The following is a 26,520-nucleotide window of genomic DNA, read 5'->3' on the forward strand; positions in this document are numbered from 1 at the left end:
AATTGTCTATCTACTAGGTTATCTGTCCTGTCTACTATTTTACATATTCTTCAATTTACCTGAGCACCAGCTATTCAACAAATTACTTTTTCACCAATTTACTTGTCTACCAATTCACCTGTCTATCAATTTACCTGTCTACCAATTTACCTATCGACCTGTTTATCAATACACTATTTTACCTATCATCTTGTTATAAATGTCTACCAATTAACCTGTTCAATAAGTTACCTGTTAAACAATTTACCTGCTTAACAATTTATCTACTAATTTACCTATCAACCTGTTTAACAATCTACCATTTTACCGACCTACAAATTTACCTATCATCTCGTTCTACATGTCTACCAATTAACCTGTCAACCTGTTTATTTGTCTACATATTCGGCTATCTACTAGTTCTCCTCTCTACCATTTTTCATATCTTCCAATTGACCTGTCCACCAGTTTACCTTTATAAATTCTTTAATTCACCTTATTTATTGACGCATCATAAAAAAATTAAAGCTCAAATTGATTCTACGTTTTAGTTAGAAAACGTTTGTATGTGAAATAGAAAAGGGCTGTGTTTAGGGTTTTTCCGGTAATTATTTGATTTTTTCTCGCCGTAAGAACCATCCTTGGACTTCAATACATTTTGCGATTCATTTTTATAAATAAGATTCATACACTTCAACATTTTTGACAATAAAACGCATTTTGCAAATGAGCGCTGATCTAGAATCAAATATATACACAATGGTGCAACCGTTGGATCAGTAACGGCATCCAATTTTCTAATAGATGAGTCATTGCGGCTTCGAAATTTGATGGTATGTACTAGCTCATATATTAACCCTAGTCTTTCATTGGCTTACTTATCCAGTACATCAAGACCTCGGATCACTGCAGGCACAATAACTAGCTCTGACCACCGGGCTTTCACCGAATTACCTATCCAGTACTCCAGGTCTCGGATCACAGTGAGCTAGAGATCAGTAGTACCACTGGCACCAAGAGAAAAGGATAGGGCCACATGTACAACTCTCCTAGACTTTCCAGTGTGGGTCTTCTTACAACTAAATGCAACGTGTTTCCGATCATCTTCGACGTTTTGATAGTTTTGACGTCAATACTGAACGCGGAGTGATTTGCCAATCAAGTCAGCCTTGACACCTGAGGATTCTAACACTTTTAATGTTTTTAAAATTGTTGTACATTTTGACTTCCGTGGCAGAGTTTGAAAAGCGCTGCGTGAGAACGTTGTCGTCCAATTATCGAACCAATTATTGAATTCTGTGAACTCGTATGTGATACTCATGTGGGGTATTACAATGCCATATATTATTGTATCAGCATCTCACATACGCTCAGCTCGGAGCTTTTCGACGGAGCCCGCGCCTTGTGGATTTCCATTCCGGGAATAAGGATAACACTAGAGCAATACCCGTGGATTCTTATTTGATTCAGATAGGGTTTTAAAAAGTGGGAATTATATTGGATCCCATCCATCCATTCTGTCTCTCGAACCCGCCGGGCGAGCGAACTCGGCTCTAAACACACGGCGCTTCGCGGTGGGCCGCGGCGGGCCGACTCGGGGCGCGCTTAGAGAATTTTTGCTCTCCGTTCTTGTCACACTGGAGCAACTCCCCGTAACGAACAAACGAGAACGCATATTCTATGCAAGGCTGTTCCAGATTCTTAGATCGCCCAGAAAGAATCTGAATGTCTCTGAAACATCTCGAAATAACTCGAGATTTCATTCCGATCGGTTAAATTCGCGCGCGAAAAAAATCTTTGGATGTGTGCGAATTTGCACGTGTATGTATGTGACATGTGTGGTATTGATTTTATTGTCACATGCAAAACCTCACCCACCCCACATGCCGATATGTTAAACAGAGCGCGGGTGCTCTCGTTTATTGTCAGGAAGAAAAGGCATATGAGCTTTTTTATTCAACGAACAAAGAGAAAAGAAGACAATGTTTATCCAGGAAGTTTTCCTTGTTATTATATGAGTTTTATATAAAAATGTGAAAAAGTATTTTCCTTTATCTATAATATAAATAGTACCTACTTCATTGTTACTTTCTAGTCTCCATGATAAATATAATATCATACATGCATGCACACCAACATGTGACGGTTATTAAAATAAATTACACAAGATTCAAGAAAGTTAATACAACTTTATTTTTAGTTGTTAATGTAAGTATAAAATCAAAATATTGAATAATATTCATGATATATTTCAATGAAAAATCGTATTTACTGCGTAGTAATAGTATGAAATTTGTTGCACCTGGAAAGCACATCGTATGCAACACAAGTTACAGCCGTGTGAGATATACAAAAGGTGTTTTTATAATCCGAATGCTAATAACATACTATACAAATATTTATAATCGCCAATAGGCATGTTTTAAATAAATAAGTATATTTTCTTGTTTATCAACTACACAGTACCAGGAATTTTTTACCGTGATAAACAAGAACGAAATAGCATTTGTCTTAAGGTCAGAAATTTTGAATTAAGAGATAGACACAAAACGATATGGTTTTGGCTATTGTGTTGGTATAAATTACATTTTTCATAAGTTAAGTATCCGATTAAACTAGTGGTATATGCTATTTGGCTTTGAAAATATTTAGTTCACTTTTCTACGAATAAATTGAATTAATAAGTGATATTAAAATGACTAAAAAAAATTCTATGATATGATTGTATCTACATAATATCTACTTACTGTTATATAAAATATAACAGTAAGCATATTTGCATGCGTATATATATATATATATGCATGAAGTGGTAAATTTTCATTTTTGGATTGCTTAGACTCATCTCATAAAAGGTGCAATATATTCGTAGAGTAATCATATACTTCAAACTAAATTGAATTATACCTAGGAACAGTAGTGTTTCTATGACTTGTTTAATCGATAAAAAATGTATTTTTATAAATTGTTTATAATTAACAATAATTGTTCAATTAGATCATATTGTAAATCTAATCATTTTCGAGTAAAATTAGCGTCATATAGAACTGTTAATGTAATGTCAATGTTAATAAGTTCAGTGAGTAAAAATTAAAAACACGCTTTTTAAATATGTTATATAATTATTATTTCCATTCAAATAAATTTAGCACTGATTATAATTTATCTTTTTATAGGTATTACAAACAATTTTTTTTTTCAATTTTAAAAAAGTTTTCTGTAGTTATGTAGTTAGTCGATGATCCTGAATCCATAAAATACATGCTAGAATAATCATCGATTTCATATCGATGTGTTACTAAATATAGCTTAGTATATTAAAGTTTTTATTAAATTATAATTTAATCAAGAAAAATATGTGTATCTGTTTTTTAAACCCGATTTATTAATTTGGACAATGTAGGTGTATTTTTGATGTAAATCTTCTTTAGGCGCGACTAGGGTGTAAATACGTACAAATGCAACAGAAGTACGTTACGCCCGAACTGTTCGTCATTCGCTATCGATAAAATTATTTTGATACGGGTCGATTGTGATTAGCCGTCGTGTATGTGAATATAATTCTGTCGTTGTATGCGCACCGTCATCAACGTTATATGCGTACCGAAATATTTTTTAGACAAGACAGATATTGCAGATGTTCAAAGAATGAGATTATATCGCCAGCAAAAAAGTAAAAAAAATACAAGAGGTCAATGAATGTATGTTAATTTTAATTACGTTTTTTTCAAATACAATTATATGATGAGTGAAGTTGCGAAAACAATCTTTGTTTAGGCATTGCTTAACATAATCCACCGTGTAAACGAATATTATAAAATTCATTAATTAACAATTACTTCATTTCTCTAATGAATTTCTAAATGCTAATCACAATGACAAACCGATCATGTCATATTTGAAGTATGACATTTATTTAAATATAATTATCATTATATAAATGTGTATAATGGTTGACACTAACAAATGTGTGCATCACAAGTATTACCATATTACTAATAAACATTATTCAAAATTGTTTAATGATGTATTTATTTTCACTTAAATGCTATCTTGTATAGTAGCAAATAAATTTTGCTTCGATCTCGTGTGAACTTTACGCGCACTGATTTTTTAATATTCCAAGTTAAGTTAGGTTAGGTTAGGTTAGCCAAGCAAAATGGAAAGATTATGATTTTTAATATCAAGTCTTATAATTGAAGTAATAGAATTAGCTATAGATATACAACAATGATATATACAGCATATTTCCGTTAAGACGATTTTTCAGAGACCTGAACAGAAATACATTTTATGCGAGATAGCTTATTATGTGGGAGAGAGTTTAAACAACGATCGTTTTAACGGAGTTTAATTGTATATATTCAACAATATAAAACAAAAATAATATAAAGAAAACAAGTTAAGTCAGCAATGCATTCTTTACAAAATTGTCAAAATCCACTGAATCCAAAATCTTTTCTGGTCACTACTCTCATGCGATTACTTGCATGTAATATCAAAGATCGATTTGTCGATAGAGTCCCTCTTTGTGCTGGTTCGCTATTTCCCACTTCGTAACAATAAGTGTAACATTATCGCATTACGTAATATCGGCTAGCTGGGTCAGGGCCTGAGAGAATCGCCTTTATTCAGATGCAATCCCAGCAACGGGTGAATATTGAAGTATTTCTAACTGGTTTCATATCAGATTCGCTCGCACGCACACAGGGACATAGACAGAAGAAGGGTTCAAGGGATTTTACATATTGGCGCGGATCAAGGGTCCGCCTGTCCTCTCACCCTCTAACCCTTCATGCAAAACGAGGAAACTATGCGAAATCCGAAGATAAGTATTCCCCGACAACAAAAAATAAAATACATTATGAAATACCAGAAATGGATAATGTTTGATCTCCGTAAAATAATGCAGTTTTTGCATGGTGGTGGGTATCGTCTTCGGTTCAAAACTTTGCAGACATTGTGGATAAGAATATATATGAACGTAGTAGCTTCTTGCTTCAGAATTTTGCATTATATTTTTTTGAATTAATAATTTGTAGTATACTCTATTTATGATAGATATTTTCATTATATTATGCATATTAGTAATGAACAAAAATATTATTGAAATATAAATATTGATATTTAAGCACATACGACTTGCAAAAAACACGTTGTAGAATTTAATTTTATTTATAGTTTAATATGATCAGATACAATCTAGTTTCGTTAGATGCGACTGGTAATGTACCTTTTAACTAGTTGCAGACATTTACTAAAATGATAACTCGCTTTAAATTCATGCAATTTCAAATAAATTTTGTTAATTAATTTATATTGAAAATTTATTAATAATATATTTAATGCAACATTGAAACAGCAAATGATCTTCTAAATTGAAATATAGATCTTAAATTTCTTTTCTCTTCAATTTTTTAACTATACATAAATGATATAATTTTTCTGAATATATCAACACAGATTTCAATTGAAATTAGTATTGTTGCTGTTTCATAAAAATATTATTAATTTTATACATAATTTTCAATGGATAAATGATTTATTTAAAACACAACTGTTCATCTTCCAAGTAATTAACGAAAATTAATTACTTCTATAAATTTTACAATATTTTACTTAAAGAAACATTAGAGACAAAGAACAAAATCAACTTCTAGGTGAATTTAATCATCTTAACATTATGATGAAAGAAGATTTTTGAATTATACAGATTATTGTGTAATTGAAGAAAAAACAGATTATTATCTGGAAAACAGACTGCTACAAAAAATTTATTTGTTAAGAAAAACATTTTGTTCAGAACAAAATTGTTGAATTAGGAGTCATAGAAACCAAATTAGATATTAGGATGAAATCTAATATTCAACTTATATACATAAATACTTCCGAAATATATTACAAAATGTCTTAAAAGAAAGAAGAGCGAATGTTTAGAGACATGTGCGTTTAACTAAAACACTTTTATTCTAATTTATATCTTAAAAAATATCTTAGAAATGGACAGATGTAAGTATGTGTGTTTGTGCGTCTGTTTGGATACAATTTTTTGTTCATGATTCTATAGACAATCATTTCGTATCGACGTGCTGATTATGTATTATTCTGGCAAAGGCAGGTTTAGCTGTTCCGGACTAACGGACAAAATAGCGCAAAAGTTTTGAGAGGAATGGATATCCGATTGGAATGATAAAAAAAAATTATTACATTTTATCGAAGACAGATCCAGCAGTTTTAAAGATATGGAGCAAAAAGTGCAAAAATGATTCAAAAATAATATTGCTTTTGTCTACCGTGTTTATTGTTTTCGTTCTTGTAGATAAACATAGCAAAATGTTTTTGCTTAAATATAAGCATTCACATTATATTAGATTTATGAAATACGACCATGAAATTTACGGCATTTATAATTATTTTATCCAGATGCCAAGATAATGAATTAATAAAAAAATTAAGTCGTTCAACCATCATTACTCAATGACAAATTGTTATTGATAATTAATTAGTTTTATTTCGCTATTGTTTAATTACTGTACGGAAAGTTCTGGCAATTTGCCTCAGAGCACAATGTCATATGCACCACAAGTTTTGCTTGAGAAAACCAATGTTTTAAGACAAATTTTAATTTTAAGAAAATTATTCATCGTTTCTAATCATTATAGGGGACTTACTTAGGCAGATTTATATACGCATACCTGGCGTCGATTATATGTTTCAAATTATTTTAACTGGTTTGATTTTCTACATCTGATTTACCTCGTTTACGCTATTCGCCGATTGATTTAGAACATAGCAATTTAAGTAATTTCATCAGGCCAGAATAAATTCTTATTTGATCCCGACTTGTTATTCTTATTTATTCAGTTCGCAAATAAACACATGTACGCCGCTTCGTCTGGTGTATATAAATTTTGAGCAAAACATCACATATGCATGTCGATGCATTCTGCTCTATGTAAGTGTGTAAGTGTGTGTCTATGCAAATTACACGTACTACAAATATATGAACGTATGGCGGAGTGTCTTCGACATTCTCAATAGAATCAATAAAATACGAGCCATATACATACAGGCAAAGACTTAGAAATGTATTCTATTCCGGTGTGCCGGAATACGTAACTGGGCTCACTGGAATAAAGGCAGGTAGATATTTCTACTATTCCTAGTTCCCTCCTATGCGTACCTATATCCGCACTTGATTGACACAATTTATTGTATATTTGCTATCGGCGGATTGAAGCCACTTCAAGGGTAAACCTCGTTCTTTATAGTTTTCCTTCGAAATAATTGGGAGTGAATTCATTCAAAATGATCGTATCGAGGATGTAGAATAAATACAAGCTAGGGAGAAGTATGTCATTATTTAACTTCCTGATTAGATAAAATGTTGAGTTGGCAAAAGATTTGATTTAAACTTATGGGCCGATTCTGCTGTATAATATACCAATATTAAGGCAAGGCTATGTTACGTTCTAATTTTTATACAAAACGGTACTAAATACTGTCAAAATGCCATGTATTTGCTGTGCGATCAGGCATTCTACGTGTAAAATGCAACTTCACTCATATGTCTTCCAGTCATATCTCAAAGATTCAGTTATAACAACATCGCTTTTGTGCGATTTCTAGGTTAGATTTTCTATCTAAAATGCCTGACTGCACAGCAACCACATATGATTGACAGTATTTAGTTTCACTTTATATGAAAAATGTTACATACCATAGTCTCTCTATAACATTAATCTGTTTTACGGCAAAATTGGCCTCTTAAATATGTTTCTTACATTACCATAATATTAGCAGTTAATCCACACTATTAACCAATATTAAAATTATTTTCACATTTGATACTATTATTACTATTTTTCGGATTTTTGTTGTTTCCCGAAGAAAGTTTTAGTTATTTTCAAAAAGAAGTTCCAAGCCAATCTGAATTCTCTGCCATCATAATTGGAAACAGTATAATGATCGTGATCCGAATTTTGACCTTTTGTCAAGTGACTTTTTGTTTTTGCTCAAAAACCGTCTGCATCGATTTAAAAAAAATTAAATTTGATAATATTAAAATTAGCAGAAAAAGCAATTTTCTCTTTTTTGCACGTTTTTGCAAAGGATCATCAACCAATTTGAATTTTTAAAATTTCTTCGAAAGAACAGATTTGAATGGTAATAGGTTGTTTTAACAAAGATCGAATTTTGCCGTTTCCATGTAATTAATTGTTAAAAAAAATGTTTTCATGATTTTAATAAAACTTGTACGGCGATAAAATTTTCAATTAATGTATTCAGTATAAGCCGTAATAATATATAATTATAAAATTAAATTTTCAATCAACTACAATTGAGAGCAAAGCTTGCATTACCTGTATAAAAATGCATCGGTTAATCGTATCGTAAGTGGATAATAATTAATTTTTATGTGACATTCAATACTGTAGAGCTTTTTACTAAAATAAAATAGGATAAAATTGCTTCTTAATTTTATTTTCACAATTATAAATAAATCTGATGATTTGTTTACCAGTGTATTAACTTCATTATGGTTATTGCAAACATACTGCAGTTAGGACGTCATTTTTATAACTTTATTGCTTTTTTATGATTAGGTTTATTTTATTTTATTGAAAATAGCAAGATACAATAAACTTTTATAAGCTATTGTAACACAAACGAGAGGAAACAAAAAAGGAGTAAAAATGATAATTTAGTAGTTCACATCATTGAGAGAAGTCTAGTCTTTATGATTATTAATAAGACATTTTAATTTATTTTTATACGATAATTTTTTACATCTTTCTGTTTATATTTTTAAATTTTATCTGAAATGATTACTGCATTCGTAAAGATTTACTATTTTTTCTTGTTTGTAAAAATGCATGGATATGGATTAAAATATATGTATTCTACAACACACATAAAAGATATAAAATCTATAACATAAGTGTTATAATATTGAACTGCTTAAGTTTTATATTTCTATTAAAGAAAAACAATTATCTTAAAAAATACATGCACACATTTTCAACTATATAAAAATTAAAATTTAATTGAAATCCTATAGAAAAAGATTCAAAATGATTTACATACTTTATTTTATTAACATAATTAAATTTCTGTTTTACGTAATAGTGAACATATACCTGTATAATTCATTTATTGAATTTATATTACTGCTTCCTCCAAAATTAGAAAATAATTATTTTTACTAAATATATGCATTTAGATATATATCGTAAAAATGAGTTCACTCATTTATCAATGTCATATGTTTGCTCTTTATTACAGAATATTTATTTATATCTGGTCGTCATTTAATCCCCAGTTCTTTAAATATAATATCTAACGTCATATATAAATTCTGCGAAATATGAATGGGGGTTATTTCAAGATTTTATATTTATATCTAAGTAATATTGAAATTAAATGTTTTTAAATATGTATCTTGTATCTATTTTTGTTCCATATAATGTTAAATTTTTTTCAAATAACGTGCACATAATATATTATGCAATGAGAATATTGTTAAACCACGAACTTACATTTCGTTGTATGAAGAGACATTGTCCTTATGATTGCACTCGACGATAATTAAGGTTGATAATAATTAAAATATTTTTTTATGAAAAGTTGTTGGAACTTTTTGGTTAGATCATCAAATATATCATCATAGACAGTTTCATCAAAATCGTCGAAAAAAATATCAACAATTAATTACTAAAAAAGTAACTCGTAACGTCGGGAAAACCTAAAATTATCAAGTTAGATTGAACATGTAAGTCTGGAAAAAAAAACTTCTTTGGTAAGTTTCAAATGATTTAATTACCTAAACAAACCATAATATTTAGTACAATCGATTATTTCTGTTTTCATATTTCAAAAATAGCTGACTAAATATCAATTTCAAAATTGTACATTAATTAATTATATTTATTTTAACTTGCCATATTATAAATTTACATACGAACTCTGTAATACACAATCATATAATAAGACTAATAGGTTTGGCAAATATATTAAACTAATAGTATACATAGTTCACCTACGCACATACAGAAATTTTATACATACGTACCTATATATAATTTTTTTGTCGGTGAGATATGGAATTCAATCCACGTTTCTTGGCGTCGACAAAACACTCCAGGCGCCACCTGTGGGGGTTGCTTAGGTGTTAGAATTCAGGGAGGGTTGGGGTAGCCTGGAGTGGGTGCTGAACTAGAGAATAGTGTGAGGGTGAGTTCTTTCTACGAAGATGTCGCATATAAAATTGCTGTTGCTACATAAAAATACCATGTATATACATATTGTTTTGTTATCTGAATTGAATAAAACGAATATCTGCATTCATAAGTAGTTGAAAAAATTTAGTATTAAAAAAATTTTACTATTCATAGATATATCTAAGTTTCTTAATTAGAACTGATTCTCATCGTCAGTGCAAAAATAGATAATAAAAAACTAAATACAAATAATTTTCGATTTTTTATTTTTATTATCTACTACATATATGTATTTAAACTTTTGACTTTATTACCTTTTATTTTATATTTTAATATTATTTAATAATTATTTATTCCGTATAATATATAATACTTACTTCATCAAGCTGAAGTAAGAAAAGCTGTGGAACATCAACATCAATTCGTCGATTTGTAAAAGCCTTTATGTGATATTGTATATAACAAAGAATTACGGGAGCAATGATCAAATATCTCTTAATTCCCTAAGGCTTTACAAAAAGTTTTCAATTAGTTGAAATATTTCTTAAGCGGCATTCAGAATTGTATAGAAAAATATTTCAATTCTAAGAAAGCTTCTATTAATGGACAGCATAAGTTAAGCATAAATGTCTTCAAAAAGATTTCTGGTATGAGATTTTTAATTCATTAACGTAAGGTAAGTTATAGTAATCGAAAAAAATCGAAATTGAAAATTTTTATATATCTACGTTTCTAAGGTCCTTGAACGGCAGAAAATGCCAAAAACGGTGACTCAATTTTTAAGAGAACGAAGCGTCCGATTTTAATAATTTAAAAAGCATTGTACTTGTCAAGATGAAGAACCGATTAAATTTTTGGGAAGGCAGGTCCAGCGGTTATGGACTCTCAATAAATAAGTTAAAAAATGTGATTTGTCAGTCAAAAATGTTTATTGGACATATGCACATCAAATTATCTGATATTTTATAGAGATTTTAATAATGTGTACACATTTTGTGTAATTTTTTTTTTGGGTTCCGTACCCAAATATTTTTAATTGCGCTACTGAAAGTTTCAGCAATTTGCCTTAAGGCACGACGCCATGCACCCCACTAGTTTTATTAATTACATGGGTACATTTATTTAAATTTAATATAGGATTATTGAATGCGTTTTTTCGGAATAAAATTCATAAATTTGGAATAAATTTCAAAATTTACTGACATTTTATATTATCATTATGTTATTCATATTCATATATTTCATCAATATAGCATTTGTAAAACTAAATATTAGTTGAAATTGAATAAGACTTTGGATTATGAAATTTAGAATATGTTTTCCTCAATTTACTCATATAATCATAACATTTATTTTTAACATTATTTTGTTTTATTTTAATAAAGATTTTAACATATAATTCTAATACAAATACTATTACCTGTTAGAAATGTGATATATATTTCAAATAAAGTTGTTTATTTACATATACAAATAGTTAACTATATTAATTTCTATAAATTTTACTTTATCTTTTTAATCTTGAAGATAAGGTTGAAATTTAAATATTACAAATTTTAAAAAAAAAATCATATATTGAAATCATTACTTATTTAATGTCATATACTCGTATCATGTAATTAAACGTGAAAATATGAAAAGACTGCTAAGTATAATTTATGCAAAAAATGTTAAACTTCATTATAGATTCAAAACAAATATCATGAACTCATTTATTAGAAATCAAATATAAGATGAGTTAAATAATGATAATATAAAATTTATTAACGAAAGTATTCATTTTGGTACAATTGCAATTTCTTATAATTGGCCTCGCTTAGAGGCTTAACGATAGTTACAACTTTTCTTTTTACATTATATACTATCACTAATATATAACATACTATATTTTATTATTTTATATACTACCTTTATTATATCATATACTATCTTTATATATCCTATGATATCAATTTTTTTTTAATTGACTTCTTCATTTTTCTTTTCCTAACCTTGCTTCTTCTTCGTAACTTCTAATTCTAGTTCATCTCAAACCAACAATTCAAATTCTACTCAACTACTTCAACTCTACTCAAACAAATCCAATGACAATTCTGTGTCAGTGCCAGGACTCGAACCGAGTAACTCTAAATTCGGCGACATCCTAAATTTTCAAATTGATTATTTATACAAAAGTAGGGCATCTGTGTTTAACTTCTGCTGTAGCGTTTATATAATCAGTACAACTATTTAATAATTTTGTTAAATTAACATTAACAAATTATGAATTTAGCAAAATTATAAGTTGATCAAATATCAAATAATTTATTTGTTCAACAAAAACATCTCATGGTGTACATGAACTAGAGAATAATGAAGTACCAACATGATGCTTGAACGCAAAACAAACCACTTACGTACGTTCCTAGCGTTCATTCTTTCCGTAGAAAATTAATGAAACGGTAAAAAGATTAGGCAATCAATTTATCAAAATCTTTCTCCCATAATCAAAAATTCCAGAGCGTTCGTCGGCGCGTCAGTCATCACACACGCCAGTGAGCGCAATGTGGATCGCGGGGCCGCTATTCTAGGTATATGTGTGCCTTGGGAACATCTCGCGTTTTTCTCCGAAAGAGAAAAAATTAAATTATATTCCCGTAGGTGTCCCGCGTCCGCCATTTTTATTCCTGTATATCCGTCTTTCTTTCGAAGAGATCGGACTCGGTTCTCTTGCTTTTTCCTATTGCTGGAAGTGTCAAAGGGTGCATATGATAGTTCAGTGTTCGCACACATGTGGGCCTTAAGAATACGTATGGCTACGGGCATACCTGCTGCTTAGTCTTCGTGCCAATTCAAATATGAAAACAAAAGGGTTTGGGACGGCGTTCCAAATGCCGACGATGAGATAAAGACATGTCTAAAGTCAAATATAAATTTTACTTATTTCAAAAATATTTTTGAGGAATATATATTTTAACACTTTGGTGACCGGCAATGTTACTGAAAATATATTACATGTCACCGGCTATTATTCCGTAAGAGGATGTGGAACTAAAACAATAAAAATGAACTAATATATATTGCTTTAATTCGTCTTTTAATATTCCCTATAATAAGCAGTAAAAGAATCATCTACTTGTAATAGTACACAACAGCTTTTACAAATACATCTAGTTTCAGCCATAACAGCACGAGTTAAGACGGGACCGGTCATCAAAGTGTTAAAACTGAAAATCAAAGTATTTATCTCAAGTACTTTGACAAAAGTCCAATTCGGCTTCAAGTAATTATACTGTCTAATCTAAACCAATCTGCATCTGCATCACAATACATAACATGTATCAAACACCTATAGAACTATGTATTGCAAAGTTCCCAGTACATTCCTAATTATAGAAATGTATATTTTACAATTTTTCTAAAATTAGTTATGTATACTTTTACCCTTCTTACTTCATAGGCAAGATAAAATGGGCCACGCAGAAGCAAATAAGTCAAAAGTCTTATTTATATTTCTAAAGGGATTTTATGAAATAATAGCTACATTATACAACCAATGCACAATTCCAATTTGATGGACACATTTTTTACAAAGATAGCACTGTAAATAAACGTGATCTGGTATTTCGTCAAAAATGTTCATCAGCTAAATAACTGCTAATTTGATTTATCTATTGTAACATATTTTTTTTAACTTAACTTTTTTTGCTTACTATTTTTTATTGTTTACACCTTTGCCAGGAAAAAGGTTCATTTGGAGTTTTTTACCCCATCCAAATGTGAGCGTTTATAAAAACTTATGTTGAATCTAACTTAAATATAACATTTAATAACAACATTTAAATTATGTACTAGCAACTAAAATACCTAAAAACAACGAAAGAAAATACATTTGTTGTAGATTTTCAAACAGGGCCGTCAATATCCCCTAATAGTGACGTTGCTTGATTTGAGGCGATTGCTGATGGTTACACATCTTTTGTCCTCTACTTTCAAACATTGTTGTTAAGAAAAATTTAACTTACTCTTGAGATATTGGTGATGGACTCTTTTACCCGCGGATTATTTGTAAAATATTCACTTGGCGTATTTAATTTTGATAGATAATGATTGTATTGCACTAATGCCGACACAGAATAATAGTAAAAAACCTGGGTGTAAGGGGCATTTAGTCTTGAGGCAAGTTGTAATTAATAAAAATCGACATAATCAATGAAAATTGAGATTTAGCCATTTTTAAGATTGTGGAGATACAATTTTGAACTTTCGGCACGGCCTTTTAACAATGCTTGAACATTGATGAATTTTTAAAGAATATTTTTTTGCAAGCCTTTAATATTCATGATCAACACCACAAACTATTTCAATATACAAAGTCCCATTAAAATTGTCGAAAGAAATTCAACAACAATTACGACAAGACGATCCAGCCCTTTTTAACCAAAACTGCACGATTTTCAACTGTTATCTTTCGAATGTTATTAAATTTTTATTATCAAATCAGAATTTTTGCGAAAACCTGAATGAAAAATTTTGCACGTAACTGCTAATTTATAAAAATATGGCTCAGCGGATTGCCGCTGATTTCTATTTCTATTTCTTGTCCAATTGCATCAAATGGCTTTTAAACTTTTAAAATCAGTGCAACTGTTTTTGTAAAAAAGTCCAAAATGAGCTGAATTTTGGCTCACACACATAATTCTTCTAATTTTGGTATCAAACTTGAAGCGTCGAAAAAACATGAAATTATAAAGTCGGATTTTTTGGAAGATGAATTATATTGAAAAGCTATTTTATTATCAAATTATATTTTCGCATATTTTTTAACAAAACACAAAGTGTAAGGTACAATACCTTACAATAACATCGTATTGATTCGATAATACAAAAATTAGAAGCTTTGTAAATTTAATTCCAATAAGAACCACGTTAAAGTAATTCAGAAACATTTTTACGCGGAAATGGATTGACTAATATTTTCCATGACTCGGTACAAAATCCCTGGTGTTATTTTTAATTTATTACTGTTTCGAATTACTGTTTAATGTAAAGGTACGAGCGATCTTTCTGTAATTCGCAATTTCACTTATTAAAATGTTCAAACATAAATTCGGTATATACATTTCTGTGTATTTTCATTCTCCAATACAGTCGCAGTTGATCACACCTTCGCGTGCAAGGGCTGTAGGGCGGTAGGGCGATAGGGCGATCACCTACTATTTTTTCTTTTCTCTCGTTTTCATCTTCCGTATTTATTTTATATCTGTGAGTTAGCTTATGACTTAAAACAGTGGCGTAATGCCCATGGTAAATATAACGATAATTGGCATATGTTGTCTTAATGTATTTACTTATTATAACAAGCGTTAAACGCATCTGTATTTACCAAGGGATATTTATTTTTATGTTTTTGAAGGCGTAATTATTCTAACCTGGATAAATTTATGGAAATTATTAATGAGTGGCATTTAAGTCCTATACTGCAAATAGAATATTTTACTTAATACCTATACTTTTAAATTGTGAGCTTTTAACATTTCATGCAGAGGTTACTAATTAAGTAAACAATTTACTATTTACTCAAAGTCGTACGCAGCTTTTTTTATATCATTTTTTACCTAAATACAGTTAGTATTAAAAAGTGTAGTGCCTTAAATATATCTATAGGGTAGGGCAGGGCACAAAAAGCTCAAATTTGAGTTTCATTAATTACACTGTCTATACCAGATGAACTGCATCATAACACATAACACATATCAAATGAACAATTATCTGACTATGTTCAGTGAAACTTCTAGCTAATTCCTCATTGTAGAAATGTGGTCTTTGCTGTTTTTCAAAAATTTGTTACCTGGTCCTTTTTACCTCGTAGACGGGGTGAAATGGGACAGTCAAACGGCTAACAAGTTCAGTGTCTTATTTTTAATTTTAAAGTGATTTTACGAAATAATTGCTACATTATTCAACCAATGAAAAATATAAAGATTATGGGTACATTTTTTACATAGATAACACTGTCCATAACCTTGATCTGGTTGAAAATGTTTGTCAAAAGAATTTGAATAAAAGTTCATTTAATTTAACTCATGTAAAATTGATTTTTTTTAACTTAATTTACTTTTTTTATTTAAAGTTGGTCTTTTTTACCTCACCCACTTGTAAACTTTCATAAAGTTTATTAAAAAAATTTTGAATCTAACTTAAAATATAACAAGACATATTATAAAATAATTAAATGACGTATCCTTAAAAATTATATCAAGGTCTTGTAAACTAGACAACAGTGCTCACAATAAAAAAAAACTAATAACAAAAGAAAATATTTTTTTATGGATTTTCAAGTATTGACATTTATTTTCCTATAGCCCCCGTCATTAGAATCAAGGTCATACATCTTTTTCTATCTACTTTTAAATATTGTTAAAACATTCTTAATTTTACTTGTTTTTGAGATAGGTGGTTTGACTTTATTACCTGCGGATTACACATATCTTATATATAAAATTTTTCTGTACGGATGTATGAATTGATACTCCTCCTTACCGGTAATTCGGATTTTGATAAATCTTTCCAGAGTTTGTCAAAGATTTTTGAAATGAGCGGAAAAAATTGCGAAAAACAACATATTTTTGTTTGAAATTGAAAACATTTTGAAATGAGAAATGTCGTCAAATTATGAGTTTATACTATTATAGTCTGTTTTTAAATATATGTATAAAGCTCTCAATAAAACACATAATCTATTAATATTATCCCAGATCGATGTTTAATTTGAAGTTGTTTAGTAATATGGTTATAATCAATAGATTTAATTGAAACTGTTTATAGATATGAATACAAAATGAAATTAGCATTCCACTGCAAATAATCGTACAAGTAGAAATTAAATTTCAATTACTTTCTCAGAGAAAAATTGATCTATAATCTATTTCTTTTAAAAGGTTTAGTAGTTTCAGATTTACTAAAAATATAATCGTCTCACAATTTTGTCTCATAATTACCTGAACTTTTTCTCTCCTTTTGCCAAATGTAATATTTATCAAAAACTAATGTTCCATGGGATATTTATCGCGGTCAATCTCTCAACTTTTCTTAGTTCGGGTCCGGCGTTGAAGAAAATATATTTAATACGTTTGAGAGAAAGGTATAGCGGCCGCTTGAAAAAGGTCTGCCAGTGGGTGAAGGATATCCCGAAATCCTGGAATGAGTATTGATTTGGAGACTTTTAGGTTTATGATTGGTTATCGAACGACCTTTTCTTTTAATACAAGCTCACATCAACACGGATATGCCGATACGGATATGATTGCAATTTGACAACGTGTAATTTTCGATATTGAAATGCTGTCATGGAAAAATTTGTTCGTTTGACTTCTATTAAACTTCTTTAAATTAATTTATAATTTGTATTTTGTCTTTCAAATTACTAATATATTTTATTAAATTATTTTTACTTAAAATTAATTTTTGTACGGCAGGGGAAAAAAAGGGCAATGTTTGAAAAGTTATAACAAAAGTATTATCTTTTGTTGTTAGTTCTTTTTGGTTGTGAGTACTGTTGTTTAGTTTATGAGACTTTAATACAATTTTTATGTATATATACGTTATTCAATTGTTTTATAATATAATTTGTCAATTTTATGTTAGATTCAACATTTTTATATAACCTTCATAAAAACTTACACGTGCTTGGGGAAAAAAGGGAAAACTCAACTTTTTTTCTGGCAAAGGTGTGAAAAATGAGAAATAGTTAAAAAATAATTAAATTGAATTAAAAGCAATTTTACAATTTATAAATTAAATTAATGTTTATTCAAATTCTGCTGATGAATATTTCTGACAAATAACCAGAATACAGTTATATGAGTGTTATCTTTGCAAAAAATGTGCACAGGAAATTTATATTTTGCATGATTGAATAATATAGCTATTATTTTGTAAAATTTCTTTAAAATTAAAGTAAGACTTTGTTTATGTTTGCCCCCTGGCGATGCCAATTTGGGTGAATTGAAATCACATATAAATTTAGTTTTATTATAAATATAAACGAAGGCATAAAAGTCTAAAATAGATTGTTTTGCTATTGTTGAAAAACCGTTCGCATTTTTTTCAACAGTTCATAATTGTGTTAATATATTTATATAAATTTAATATGAAAATATACTTTAATATGAATTGAAAAAAAAATTATTCTTGCAGTTATATTAACCACGCTATTTTGAACCAGTTTTATAATTGCATTAAAATTAGAGTTATCGAAAATGTGCCGATATCTGAAAATTACGTTGACATAGTTTAACAGTGCTCTAAAGCAGTTTAAAATTCAATTTCAATAATTAATTGGAGCTTTATAGAGTAGAAGAAGTAATAGTGACCAATTCAATAGTAATTTTCATACCCTCTTAAAATTCAAAACTAGCTTTCATATTAATTGAAAATTTGCGTTTAGGAGCAAACAAAATCTTGCTGAGTGCTTTCCATATAAAATATATAAATTTTAAGATACAATTCGATAATGAACAAAACGATTAAAGTTTCAGGAATAGCATTTTGTAAACTCTGAAAGGTTTTATATATTAATATTTTTAACTTACAGGCAGCTACGTTTGATTAATAATCCTTCATTTACACAAATGTAATTTTTTTTTGCTTTATATATGATGTAAATTACTTAATGGAAATATTAACGTAGTATAGATTATTGTAATCGCAAAAAACTCGAAATTAAAAATTTATATAAATCTTTGCGTTTCATACGTTTCAGAACATTTGAACAGCCCTTAGAAAATGGATTCCTTAAAACGGAACCCTTAGATGTATGTGTATGTGTGTGTTCGGATACAAATTTTATTTAATTTCAAAATGGTCATGGTTTGAAAAAAAATATTTTTGGTACGGGAAGTTTCAGCAATTTGCTTTAAGGCACGATGCATACACCACTTATTTCAAATTAGCTTAAATTAAAAAAAAAATTAATTTAATTTATTTAAATGTGAATAAAATTGAAAAAAATCATTGTATATTATAATTTATCAGTCATTAATATATTACGAATACATTTTAGTTATTAAAGGTAATTTAAAATAGATAATTGTAAGGATGTAATATACTCTATATAAGGAGCAAAAAAAATACATGAGCGTAAAGCAGAGTTATTAATCAAATTTAATCTATGTTAGAATTTAGTAGTCATTAACATATTACTAGTAATTTTAGTTATCAAAGCCAATTTAAAATAGATAATTACAATAAATGTAATAATATACTTTATATATGGAGCAAAAAAATACATGAGTTTGAAGCAAGAGTTATCAATCAAATTTCGTCGGGTGTCGAATAAAATCGATATAAGTCTATTCTTTATCCTCTGCACTGTTTTCATCTCACACGTATAGCACCGTCCCGCGCATCTGTACATGTTAGTTAACCCTTATATTGCAAAAAATGCGAATGCTTGTTGCCAAAATAGTGAGCGGGACAAGGCTTTATAATGCGATATCTTGCCGAACAGGGATAGATGCACTGTTTTTTAGGGGTTGGAATGACGTCACACGTGTACAGAATCTTAATTTAAGTTTTTTTTGCAAGCCACCCCCCGCATTTATTTCATTCTTTGTGCGCTTCGTTATATTTCCAGTTTTTATAGCGCTTCAGAATATTTAGCAGGATACCTATGGGACTAAAGATAGAAAGCAACGCACTACTCATAACTCATATTGTGGGACATAACTGGAATACAGAACAGTTTTTTTTTAAATGTAATGTATCATTTCTTATATTGAATAAATTAAATTTTATTTATGTAGACTTTTGGGCCAAATAGCCATGTATGCTTAAATGTAATAATAAGTTTATATTTTGAATATATTGATTGAAAATATAATATTGAATCTATGAATCTTACTTAAAAAGTCATTAAAATTTTTTGAGTGCATCTGGAATAACAAAATAGATCTTTTAACTACTTTTAGTAGCATTTTGCCTTAACACATATTGACTAAACTTCCAGACTTATGTAAATAATCGAATTAATCAATAAGAAATCGATTGGTCGATGGTCGAATTATAAATATATCGAGTGAGTATAAAAACTTTTGCAGATTTTTCAATTTTATACATTTTCTTATTTAACATCCGTTTAATACATTCATAGAGTATTTTCTAAAAGCGCAGTCGATAAATTTAAGTTTTAATTGATATTTATAATTGAACTACTTCTTGTAGAACTATAATATTTTAGATTGTTTACTAAAGCCATGAATATCAGACAAAGATTTATTAAAATTGTGGATATTTTTTTAAACAATTGATTACAAAAAAGAGCTTGGTCGATCACTGTCAAAACTAATCAGCACTATTTCCAAGATATACATGGATAACTTACAAATAGTTCTTAAATTTTTGATAATATTTTTTGACATCGAATTTTGATAATCGATTCAGAATTTTAGGTTAGAACGTGGACAAAAATGTTTGTATTTTTTTGCTAATTCTATAGAAACGGCTAGGTTGATCGTCTCAGAAAACTAACCATTGCGAGTGCTTATCAAATTTCATGTTTTCAAAATTTTTGAAATCGGTTCAGCCTTTTTTGAGAAAACGTTGATGAAAGGTCAAAAATCGACACACACGCGCACACACACCACTTTTGCCAAATTTGGTATCATTCGATTTAAAATGACTTGAAACGTCGAGAAAACATAAAATAATTAGAACTATAATTTATAGAATTTTAGAATAAAGCAAATAGTAAAATTTACATAAAATAAATTACAAACATAATTTGAAAGATATTTTTATTTTAATTAATGCTGGTTTTCAGATAACACCGAATTTTTTTCTCTCATCATTAATTAGAAACTAACTTATTTTAGGTATATGTAATTGTATTTATTATAGTGCATTAAATTTATGCTGATTAGTTTTTGGTATAGATCGGCCAGACAGTTTCTTGGAAATTAACGAAACTTTGCATGGTAATAGGGTTCATGGTCCTGACGAACGTCCTAAAATATTTTGAATTCACAAAAAATGGTCTGACTATAAAAAATCACAAAACTTTGGATTTATGAGCACTGTCTGAATTTCAAAATTTTATCTTTGCAATTAAAAAAATATCTAAATTTCAATGGGTGATTATATCAATTATTTATTCGCAATGCTATTTTACCTAATTAAGGCATAACGCAAATTAATAACGATTTCTTTATAATTGATAAGTCATTATGTAATACATTTGATAATTTATAATTGGTAAGTCATTATATAATACATTGAAGACAAGTAAAACAAAAGACAGTATAATCAATCTAATGGGCGACTGCAAAAAGTTTTCTTGGCTCATTCCTCGATATAAAAGAGCTAAATCACAAATTCAGAATTACAAAACCAATTTCAGAAAATAACTTACATTCTACGTTATTTAGAATGCAGATTGATCAAGCTTTGCGTACTTTTTTTAATAGAAGTTTTCTCAAAACAGAAAACAGACTTGATTAAACTTTTGCAAAGTTAATTTATTATTTACTTTAAAAACAAACCGCATTAGAAAAACTTCGAACGTAATTTGATTACCTTGAGGGAGTTTTGCGATTAAGATTAGTTTAATACAATTTGTCTGCAATATTAAAATTAATTCTCTATTGCATAAAAGTTCAAATGACGTGCAATGTCGAAACTGTCAAACAGGAATAGACTGCCGGGACAGATTGGCGGTTAAAACGTTCGCCGGTGGAGAGTATCGTATAAATGGAAATCTATAAATATAAATATAAATATATACAGATGTAAAATATTGAGTTGCGTAATATTTCATAAAGTAATATACAAAGAAATACAATAGATAATATACATTTAAGTCATTTCTGCATGTTTTTGTAATAACAATCCATATCGCCAAAGTTTTAGTTTCGGCTTTTGAGGAATTATTTTATACTGATTTTTATTCCTATGTTCAGAGATTATTTTGTGTAAATTTTAGCTAGTTTTGCCAATGTAAAACCCTTGGCAATTCAATTAAAATTTAATTAAAAAAATAAAAAATAAGTGTCAGTATAAAACAATGCTTCCAGAACACATAAATAACCATCAGCATAATATCGATTTCCTAAACCCGATTATTTTACATTTTAAAACCAATATATTTAAAAGAATATTTAGTGAAGGTTGTCTAATATCGTTAAGCAATATAGCAATCAACAAGAGACTTGATAGCTATTCTCTCTGCAATGATTACAAGATATTTCCGACAATTTTTTAAACAATATTATTACTGAATGAAGCGCGTCCCTTTTTTATTACTTTCCAAAACCATATGCTTTTATCAGTTTCCACATTTAAAAAAAATCTTTGTAAACTTATTCATTCAGCGTTTAGACTTCAGCAACTATGCACACAAATTTAATTATAAAAAAACTTTTTATATTTAATTTATTTTATAGTTTTCCATTGACTGACGGTCTCGATGAAGACTGAAACGTATGGATTAATAAAGCTGTTTTACTATTGTTTTAGTTTTTTTTATTTGCTGATATTGCCTGACTAAAACAACACGCTCGTTTTAATAGATATCAAAAACATTTAAATAATCCAAAATGTATATGTATATAGATGAATATTCGAATATTACTCCACAACGTGTGCTTTGTATATTTCTATGTATACACATAAGTTAAATACAAAATTTGTACATGTATGTGTACTCCTATATGTTTTTATTGTTAACATATGATTAAATCTGCTTAGATTTTTTTTATCTAGCGACGTTTCATAAAAACCACTTCGTATGTATACGTCTAAGTATAGAATTTAATTTGAATTCCTTCGGCGTTGTATCAAAGTGGCCCACTCGAATCCTCAGTCAAGCAGGAGCGCTATCTTACGACCGCATCCCTTCCGATTTCCAGAGTTCGTTTATAGTTGATGTGTTAATAGGAATTTTCATTAAATCTGACCACCGCATAAACTTTTCCGACATTCTCTCGGCTGTTAATTTTCTTCGGGATGATATCTAATCATCCCCATTTTCAATACAACTGAATTTGGCAAAATAATTCTGAAAGAGTTTTGCATATTTCGAAGTAGTGCATTAGGACACTTGTAGGCAAGGCAAGATTTAAGATGAACGATTAAATCTTCTGTTTTGATATCCATGGTATACGGGATATTTTTATTGAAAATTAAGTGAATCTCCAATATAAGTGTTTCATCACTAAGACTTGAAACAATCCTAATTATTTTTATCATTAAAAATATTTTGTGTTAATAATATTTTTTATAAATTATATAAAAGTAAATTTATCATATAGCCCGGCAATTTAAATCTAAAATCAGCATGAAGCTTACAATAATTCACAATCTATAATATTTTTAATAAATAATCTATAATATACTAATCGAGTTATTGATTAATAATATAATTTTCTACTAAAATTGCATTATTTAATATCGTATAATAATTTAGATTAAAAGTACGTGTATCCATAATTTAATAATTCATAGATCAAATTCCTATCTGTGACGTTTTTAGCAAGACATATTATTAAAAAAAATTTTATGAAATTAATTCGAAAAATTAGCAATCTTTCAAATTAGAGACATTATTTTGTATAAACGGGGTAGTTTGATTAGTAGATTTGAAAAATACGTAAAACCTGAATAGTGCGTTGGTTAATATATTAAAATATTTTAATTATTGTCTAAAATTTATTGAAGTCGTATGAGTTGCACATTTCCGAAATAATTATTCATTATGAAAAAATATCAGAAAATTGGAAATCAGTTTCAAAGAAAACTCTCCGATATATAGATGAGCTATTAATAGAACAAGATGCTGTCAAGATAAACTCGATTTTTCATTTTCTAGAATTAAAATTAAAGATGCCTACATTTGGTTTCACTAATTCTGATAAGATATTTATTGCAATAATGTCCCTGAAAGGTTATTCTTAAATGTAACATCATCTTGATCTATAATCTCCAGCGATAATCTGGTATCAGTACTGCGTTATAGGTAATTTATGGACCGATTCCGCCGCACAACAGGCAAGGCTATATTATGAAGAACTTTCCATACTAAATATTGACAAAAGCCATGTGGTTGCTATGCAGTCAGTTTTTTTTAGGTTGTCCGATAGAAAACCGACGTTGCAGTTTATGTTTAAAACGCCTGAAAGCACAGCAATGACATTTTACCAGTATTCAGTATGATCAGTAGCATAACGTATGGAAGTTGGAGCGCATTAGTTTATTGTTGACAGAATGGGACCATTAGTTTGGTATCTAAACCAAAATCAGTGGTTGATATCCTTAGTTTTTACCACCGAGATACTGTCAGCTCTATCAAGATTGATTTAAAAATGCTTTTTCACATATATTTAACGTTGCTCCTTTTGCATATGATAAATATCTCTAAAAATAACTGGTGTAGTATGAAAAAACATGAAGTCAAATGTATAAAAAGCAATAAAATAATGCATGATATTTCAATATGGGTATATGGTCTGATTAGACAACAAAAGATTCGTCATGCTCTAAAATACTTCTGTTATATTGATAAATAATGTTAAATAAAATTGTATATTATATATATATATATATATATATATACATATATATATATATATATACATATATATATATATATATATATATATTTTGTTTTAACTGAAATTAAAGTTGTCAAAAATTGCTAAAAAATAAGGTTTTTCTTAATTCCTAAAATTTACATACCGACAATCTAATTCCAAATCATTCACTATAAGGTGTATCACCAAAACGTTTCTCTGAATGTTCCCGATTCAATCAATTCGAGATGGTCTAAAGTGATAAGGTTTTAATTACTTACTACCCCAAACTTGGTGAGCTCTTACTACGGGGGTGGCCATAACTAATTTTATGGGTCGTTCAGTAACTCTGAAAGATTCCTCAGCATCACGTTTTACACGATTCAGTTCCGCTCTACTGAATTTAAAGATATATTCTCAATTAAATCAAGAGATTGTGAGAAGTATTTATATGGTCCTTCGATTCGGATGCTTAATGATATTATACCTTGATTAAATTGATTAAATTGCGTTCTGAGGTGTAGGTGTATTACTTTGCAAGGTGTTGGAAATGGTTGTTTCAAATGATATGGTCTATAATATTGATTTGATATTTATTTGACAAAAATCTCTAATAATATTCTACATTAGCATCAATATACTTAACCTGCAGAGACGTGCATCAATATGCCCAACTCATTTAAGATATTTTTATTACCAGTTGTGACAGCTTTCTTCTACTATTAGTATAACACAATCTGCTTGCCCATTTATATTTTTGTTATATTATTAACAGCAATCAGAACTTACCGAGTTCTATGACCTATTTTAATGGCTTCCTCGATCCAATTAAGAAGTGGCCTCATAAATGACAATCCAATTGTTCCAATGATAAAGTAGAAAATGATTAGGCAGTGTTGCAATAAAATATTTTATGTAAAACGTTATAATATGTATATTATTTGAATTTTGTAGTGGGCTTTTCTGACATGGGTAGTGAATTATCTAGCTCTACTTGATTAATTTATTGTTACAAATTCTACTACTCATGACTTCTTATTGATTCAGAAATGCCTGAGAAAGACTATTTTGATGCAGAACATTGTTATCTATATTTTCAAATATTTATAAGTGAAAACCGATTTTTCTGGTGCTTGGAATCAAGTTTCCCATAGCTTTAACTACTAAGCCATAGTGATCATCTTTGTAGATGAAGATGATAAAGTAGAAAGCGGTTTGGCAGTGTGGCAATAAATTATTTTATTTAAAACTTTATATAACATGTATTGTGCTTTGCTGCCACGAGTAGTGGATCATCTCATTTTCAAAAAAAATTATAAGCAAAATAGCAGTTTGGACAGAATCGTTAGATACTTAAAAAAAACTTTTACAGTTTTTTTATGCGTCTAAAAGTTTTGATTTTCTTCACTAATATATAGGTGCTCGGCAAAAATATATATTACTTTAGTGCTAAATAATTTTAAAAAAATTGAAAACAGATGTTTATTTCCATATCATTCATCGACAAAAATAAATAGTCATTTATAAACGCATTATATATAACATCATTTATAAACGCTTCTATCAGCAGGATATATTAAAAATATATGTTATAAAATATTAAATATGAACATCATATAACATAATTCAAAAACTTAAAAAAAATATTTCGATTTCTCTATAATAGCTAATAAATAAACTTTTTATTATTACTATACTACATTTTTAACATTTATCCTAGGCAATTAGAATGCAAATTTTTGTGACCATTGATAGTAATTTTGGGATTGATATTTATA

Source organism: Ctenocephalides felis, unplaced genomic scaffold, assembly GCF_003426905.1.
Source record: "Ctenocephalides felis isolate EL2017-DRISC unplaced genomic scaffold, ASM342690v1 CF-g0.4_SCAFFOLD_03572, whole genome shotgun sequence".
In the NCBI taxonomy this organism is placed as follows: Eukaryota; Metazoa; Arthropoda; class Insecta; order Siphonaptera; family Pulicidae; genus Ctenocephalides; species Ctenocephalides felis.